Here is a 7,455-nt window from a genome sequence, read left to right as displayed (position 1 = left end):
CTCTCTGGCAGCTCTCTAAAGAATTACATTGCAACAACAGCTCCAAATTTAAAGTCAAAAGACACTTTTGGTATAAGATTTTCATCTCCTTTCTGGCAAAAAAAAAACTGTCTTGCAAAAATACTTCTGAGACTCCTCCAACTACAGAACATCTGTGGAGAGCTGCAAATCTGAGGAGGGGGAAGGCTTCCAAAAGGACTTTCAGAAACCCTGATTATTTATACTCTCATATTTCCCTCTTTTCCTACTACCTCATGTTGTAGTGGACACACCATTCATAATAAAAGCTACTAAAAACAGAGGATTTCTGACATTATTCCACCTCAATGTGAGCTCCTTCCTCTCCTCCAAGTGTCACAGCCATAGGCTGAACTTTGCATGTTTTGATTTTTTTTGTTGTTTTTGCAGGTAAATCAATTTCCCAAGATTTTAGAAGCTTATGAGGTGGTTCTGGTCCTGCTACCAGTGAAGGATCCGTCAGCCACGTCTGAGCAACCCTTACAGAATCACTTTGAAAGTGCATGAGGGTCTCCAGCCTTGGGATATGGCCTTACTAAGTAAATGAAAAGGAGGTACTCAGCTGCAGCAGTTAACTCAGAGCCATCCACCACACATCACACACAGTTTGCTCCCCCTTTCCCGGTGCATTTCCCCTCCATTTTCCTCTGTTTACTCCAGTACCAGCAAAGGTCCTATTTTTGTAAAGAAATGCAACACTGTGCAGAGGCTGGGGAGGGCCAGTCACACAGATCCCACAGGAACTTCTCCCCAAGCTCAGAAGCCCAAAAGCAAGTCTTTTTTCCATTTAATTATGAAACCTCTGCTCCTTGCATACAAGAGGGGAAGTTTTATGTCTGTGCAGTGTTTGCTCCTGTAACTTTTCCCCCTTGTCCAAAAAAAAAAAAAGAAAAAAAAGAAAAAAAATACTCAACATGAAAGGACTGCATCAAGTCTGTCACTGAGAAAAGCAATATTTTCCATATAGATACAGCCCTTTCCTGGGTTACTGAGGCTAAAATATTGTTTTAAAAACCTCTCCATGAAATTGAGAGATTAAATCCTAAATTTATGCCTTGTTTTTTCCTTGGGAGGTTTTTGTGCAACTCTACATTAGTCTGAGCTGTGTTACCTAAAACAAAGGCTCCTATTGGTTCAAGTGATCAATTTTAAACTCTTCTCAAATTGAAGAGTCTGTCAAGACTCTTTGAACAATCCTCACATTTCAGTATGAACAATTTTAGAGGAAAATGTCCAGAAATTGTCATTCTGAGTTGCAAAAGCTTTGAATTCACAAATATTTCAGTGTGTCAGGGACAGTTCTCTGGCAAACCTGAGTCTTATTTTTCCTGGAATAAGTGATCAAGTGAGCTGATGTGAGTCAGTCTCTGCTGTACACAACACACAAGGTTTGCCATTAACCCGGACCAGATCAGAACATTAAGTTGATGCTGGTACATTAACTGGGGCAGAGGAAAGGCTGCTGGTTTCTAGCACCAGTTCCTGGGGGAAAGAAGAATTTGGGATTAGAGGACTCACTGGAGCTGGGAAGAGATTCCATTTCCTACAGCGTTTGGTATTACCTCCACATTTAGCCTTGGCTGAGTAACAATCCATCTTTCTGAGCACAAAGCAACACACCAAACCCAGAACCACAACAAAGAGAGTGTGTGCTCCTAAATCATCAGTTCAGGGTCTCACTGCAATTTAAAATGGAGTCATCTGACAGGGATTATCTCTGTGGCTTGAGAAATAAAGGACAATACCCTGGATGGGAAGACATGCTTTCAATCTTTGTCACCTAACTGCTGCCAGAGGACAAGCATGGTGGAAACCAGTCCCAAACATGTAACACAGACACCACATTTCCTCACTCCCCTTTTTCCAACGGCCAGCAAATGAACGCCTGTGACTCGCAGAAACTGGGGCTGAGCCACATTTCTGAAGGCAGAAAGACTGCAGAAAGCTCCAGCATGAAGGAGAAAAAGATCTTTGTGGCAAACTGAATTTAGCAACGTCACTGGAGGCTTCTGACTTAACCCTGCTCTGCCTGGCTGCACGCTCCAACCACCACCACTCCACATACCTGCCAAACCAGCCCCATTCAGCCCACTTGGAGCCCTGCCACCAGCAGCTGGACAGAAGATGACTGATGCAGTTGTAAAGCAACATCTAATGAAGAAATTATTTTTATTTCAGGGCTGTAATTAAGCCATACCTCACAACAGTGCCACTGGCTGAGGCAGGAAGGCTGCTGTGGGTTGTACCAGGAGAAGCAGGGGATGGAATCAGGTTGTTATTCCACTTCAGACCAGTCCATGTTGGCTTGAACCAACCTCAGACCAGTTTAATGTAGCTGTTTCCTTGCCTGTTTCTGCTGCCTGGCCAGGTCTCCCAGATAAAAGGGCTGCTTGCATTGCTGTGGCACAGAGGAGGGTGCTCTGGCTCTGGACAGGAAGGTGTTGTCCAGGTTTCTGGGGACTCTTGGTACCACAGAAGGGGACACGGCTACAGCAACAAAAACTGCAAGGTCCCACTGCCAAATGCTCCACCTCCAGACAGCTTCTCAGGCCCACTGCTCCCCCTGTCCCTGCAGACTCATGGCTGTGGTTTTCATTGTACAGGGACACAAACATTCCATACATGCACTTAAAGCAGAAGGTTTAAGCACTGACAAATTAGTTCCATCTCCTGCACATCAAGCTGAACATGTCCCTTCAGTGGGCTGCCCAGTCAGCTTAGCCAGCTCCCAGGTGGGCACCTCTGCCTGCTGAAAAGCTCAATGCTGAGCTGACAGCTCCCTCCTCTGTCAGAAAGTAATAAAAGCGGCCTAAAGTCTGTCCGAGTGTCCCTCGGAGCAGGGGACCTGAATAACCGATGATATTATACATTGGATTCTACTAAACGTCTCTGAATTTTCTCTGTTCTGCTCCATTTACAGACTCAAAGTTCTGGAATTATTTTGGGTTTGATCATAAACTGAAGTTCACTGGTCTTGTTTGCTGCTTGTTAGTCAAACTACATTTCTCTGATACGGTTTTTAATTCAATTAAGGTTCTCTGAACATACCACAAAGTAAAGTTATTGCCATTTCATTTTCTTGCCACAGCAGCTACTGCTCACTGAAAGTCAGCAAAATGCCATGTACAAGCTTAAAGCAAAGCTGCTGTGTTGTTGTGAAATAAACTACATAATTCAGCTTTCAATTGAGACACAAGCTGAAAGAATTGTGTAGAAAAATAAATGACTTGCAACAAGATGATAGTGGAATACAGGAAAGGTTTTCAGAGCTGCAGGAGGAGGTTGTGCCCTATTTGTGGAACACAGGAAGGTGGGTCACACTAGGATTAAGGGATGAGCTTGTGCAAGTCACTGCAGTCTGGAGCTGATGTGCCCAAGGGCCAGCCAGGGTCCCTGAGAGGTGCAGCCTCCTGGATACATATTCCCAGGTAAGGACAAAATAACTTTCAGTTCAGGCAGTAAATCACCTTCACAGGAGGAGACCAGCAGGAATCCACACTTGGACAGGGAGCACAGAGTGCTCTGGTGGCTTGGCTGCAGGATTTTGAGGAGTGCTTGCTGCACCCCTGGAGGCAGAGGATGGGCTTGGAGACACACAGTTCTTGGAAGGCTGGTGTTCCTCTGAGCCTCAAGGCCTTCCAACCAGGATTCTCTCAACAGGAACACAGAGCTGCTTTCTCCTGCTGCAGTAGTCCTGCAACAGGAGGTGCCAATGCCAGACACTTGAGCAGCACTGATCTGGGGCTCGTGGGCATCCTTTCCCCAACCACTGCTAGAGGACAGCAAAGTTTTGGAGCTTCTGCTCCCCCTCTGCATATCAAAGGCTTTGGATTTCCCTGTGTGAACAGTAAAGGATCTCTCTTCTTTGAGAATCCTATCCAGAGCACAGGAATGCTGCCTTCATCAGGGCTGTCATGACAGCAACACATCAAAGCACCCCTGGGCCCAGCAAACTACCACCCATGGATAGACACAAGTGAGTTAATTGCTACAGCAAGAGCGAAGGAGGAGGCTAAAGGACAGGCTTTTAAGGTGGCCACTTCCTTTAGGACTTCAGATAGGTGACTGGCCCTTCAGGATTCTTTATCTGTGAGGCAGATCAAAAACTAAATCCATCATGGCCTGCACTTGGCCTAAATGTGATGTAGACTATGCAGAGAGGAAGACTGATGGCCTACATGGAAGAAATAGAACTCCTTTTGGTTTGGACTCTGCTGGTTTTATTTTTTTTTATTGGCACCATTGGGAAAGTTCCCATTTGCTTAATTAGGCCACATATGAGGAAACAGGAAAGACACTTGGCATATTTGGCTTGACCTGCTAATTTTAATTGTTTGTTAATCTGAGCTGCCTGGGTTCAGATAAAAGTTCTTGACATTAGGAGCTGGATATCCAAATCAGCTGGGAAGGATAAGTGTTGGGGATTTTTGGGTTGGCTTTGTTTTTTTTTTTACAGCAGACACAAACCCACATTTTTATTGTGGTAGACAAATGCCTTACACCGCTCAGCTTATAGCCCCAGAACAAAGACAACATTGACATACCATCATGTTTGGTTGGCAAGCACTTCTAGATACTACTCCCAGTTTCTGACAAGACTTTTAAAAGCAAATTATTATGCAATTAACTAATGGGCAAGTGATGGAAGCACTCTTAGTAAATCACGTAAATGCTCTGATGTTTGAAGGAAGCTCTCAGTTTCCTGGCACAGAAACTACATTTACTCCTCAGTCAAGTACATAGCTTGACCAAAAATATAAGCCATGATATATTCCCTAAGGGAAAAAAACTTACCAGCTACTGCATCCTATTATTTCTTCTCAGTTCTTTTTTTTTTCTGATAGCTGAAAACACACTTGAAAGACTGTCTGACTTAAGTAGAGCTGATTGCAGAAGGTATCTCTGCAATAAAAATATCTGCAAGAGATATTCAGAGGTGTTTTAGCTGTTCATGGCATTCAGTTAATAAACCATTTTTTTCCCTGTATGGGCCCTTATCTTGGCAAAAAAAATAAATTGAGGGGAGGAGGAGAGAGGGAGGGAGGGGCTTATGTTTATGACCAAACTAATAGTTTTAGAATACATTGCTTTAATTCATAAACAAAGTCTCCACATGTCATGTGAGAAGAGCTGCACTTCTGCAGCACCTTCTCACCCTTGACACAAAAAACTTATTGGGGTCCTGGCCACCATGAAAGTCAGGATGAAGACTGTTTTCAACAATACACACACAAGACAAGAGAAGGTGGCAAGTTCACACTACAGACACCTTCAGAAGGTGTGGTTTACAGAGAGCTAGACTGAGGATCCTCATTGCTGGCAGTAGAGCTTGTTGGCTACCTTGATTAAAATCAGTTTTGAATCCATTAAGAGCTACCTATTCACCAAATTGGGAAAAGTCAGCTCCTGAAGTACTTTCATTAACATCATGCCCAAACAGTACCCACCTGAGAGAGCAGGACCTGGGGCCACAGACCCATCCAAATTCAGTGAGTGCTCTCCCTCAGGCAAGGAGCTCCTGCCAGGAAAAGGAAGCACACACACTGTGATCAAAACACCTGACAATGTTTTGTAAACAAAGCAAAATTTCCCAATGGATCATGAAAAATAACCAGTAGGCCACAAGGATCTCTATCAAACAGTAATAAAAACAATTATGAAAAGAACCTATGGCCTAGAAATAACTGATTTCTGGTTCAAACCCCACCAGCCCAGTGTCCAAATCACAGGTAATTTCCCTATGGACTTCAGGAAAATGAACTTCTGTCTCAGCATCAGAGGTGGAGCTGTACTGCTCAGCCACAGAATAAACCATCATGGGCCTCTGACTGTGCACACTGTCAGTCATCCATCAAGAACCAGTACTAAGCTGTAAAAACCATTTACCACATTGAATCAAATGTCTGCTTAGTAAGAAAAAGTCACCTTCCTTGCAGTGCTTTACAAAACAAGCCAGTCCCTGGGAGCTGCTTACTGAGAGGAGCCAAGCAGCACCTTTCCTCTACAGGCACCAGAGTAACCCATAAAAAGGTCAGGCTAAAGTTAGCTGGCAATGCAAATGTTGTCAAATGAGAGAATGGAGACAAACACTGCAGATCACACATCAGGAGCAGCACAGCATCAGTTTCTTACAGTGCCCAGGTTAAACAGGCCATCCCCAAGTGCCAGCTGAAGGCTGCTGTGCCTGTTCACAAGGGAGCCCTGAGAGACAGAGAGGCTGTTTTTCATCAACCCTCTCCATGCACACATTCCCTCTGCAGTGATGCCCCCACCCCAGGTCCCCTGAGGCCAGTTCCACATGTTGAACCTTCTCAGGTGGGCAAGGAAGGAAACTATGAAGTAATACCCTTCCTCCAGTGCATCAGCCACAGGGCTCTGCACCCTGGGATGAGGGCAATCCTTGGCACTAAGCTCACCACAGACATGCTCAGGAGATGCTGTCAGTGAGCCCAACCCTTCCAGGCCCTGCCTGTGAGCCCCTCAGCTTTCTCCACCCCCAAGAGCACAGCTCAGTGCCTGCTAGGAGCAGAGCTCATCTGCTCCACAGGAATAAACAGGCCCATAGACAAACAGGGCACTTTGATACCATTGCCCCCGCCCACTTTTAACTGAATCAATTACGTTGTAAAAGATCTGAGGTCATTAAATACAACTTATGAGCAAACTCCTGGATGTCAGCCAGACCATGGCACAAGTGCCACAGCCAGCCTTTCCTTGAACACCCCCAGGGACAGTGACCCCACATCTCCCTGAGCAGCCTGTTCCAAGGTCTGATCCCCTTTGCTGTGAAGAAATTCTTCCTGATGTCCAGCACAGAGCAGTTTAAGCCTACATCCTCTCACCCTATCACAGGTTCCCAGGCAGGGGAGGCCAATTCCCACCTGGTACAGCTTTCTGCCAGGAGTTGTGCAGAGTGGCAGAGTCATCCCTGAGCCTCCTTTTCTCCAGGCTAAACACCCCCAGCTGCTCCTCACAGGACGTGTGCTCCAGACCCCACACCAGCTTCTCTGCCCTTCTCTAGACCCGCTCCAGCCCCTCAATGTCCTTCTGAGCTAAGGGCCCAGAACCACGCACGGGACCCGCGCTGTGACTCTGCCGGAAGAAAGGGGGAAACGAACCACCCACAGGCAAACTGGGCATCGCGATTCAGGTCCCCACCAAGCTGCCTTTCCCCCAGTAGGCGCGGAGGGGCCGTGCCCAGCATCAATAGCTCCTCCCGGTGTAGGCACAGAGGAGGCCACAGGGAGGCAGGCACCTCCTCCACAAAGCAGCAGCGACAGCGCCAGCCCCGCCGCTCCCCAACTAGCGCGATGTAAATAGCACCGGCGTTTTTATAGCGGCCCTTCCCGGCAGCCTCCGCGCGCGGCCGCGCCGATTGGCCCTGGGGCGGGCGGGCGCGCGCGGCCGGGCGGGGCGGTTCGGGAGCGCGGCGCGCGC

Source organism: Molothrus aeneus, chromosome 12 (genome assembly GCF_037042795.1).
Source record: "Molothrus aeneus isolate 106 chromosome 12, BPBGC_Maene_1.0, whole genome shotgun sequence".
Classification (NCBI taxonomy): domain Eukaryota; kingdom Metazoa; phylum Chordata; class Aves; order Passeriformes; family Icteridae; genus Molothrus; species Molothrus aeneus.
The sequence above is the reverse complement of the archived record's forward strand: the minus strand, read 5'-3'. Positions refer to the sequence as shown.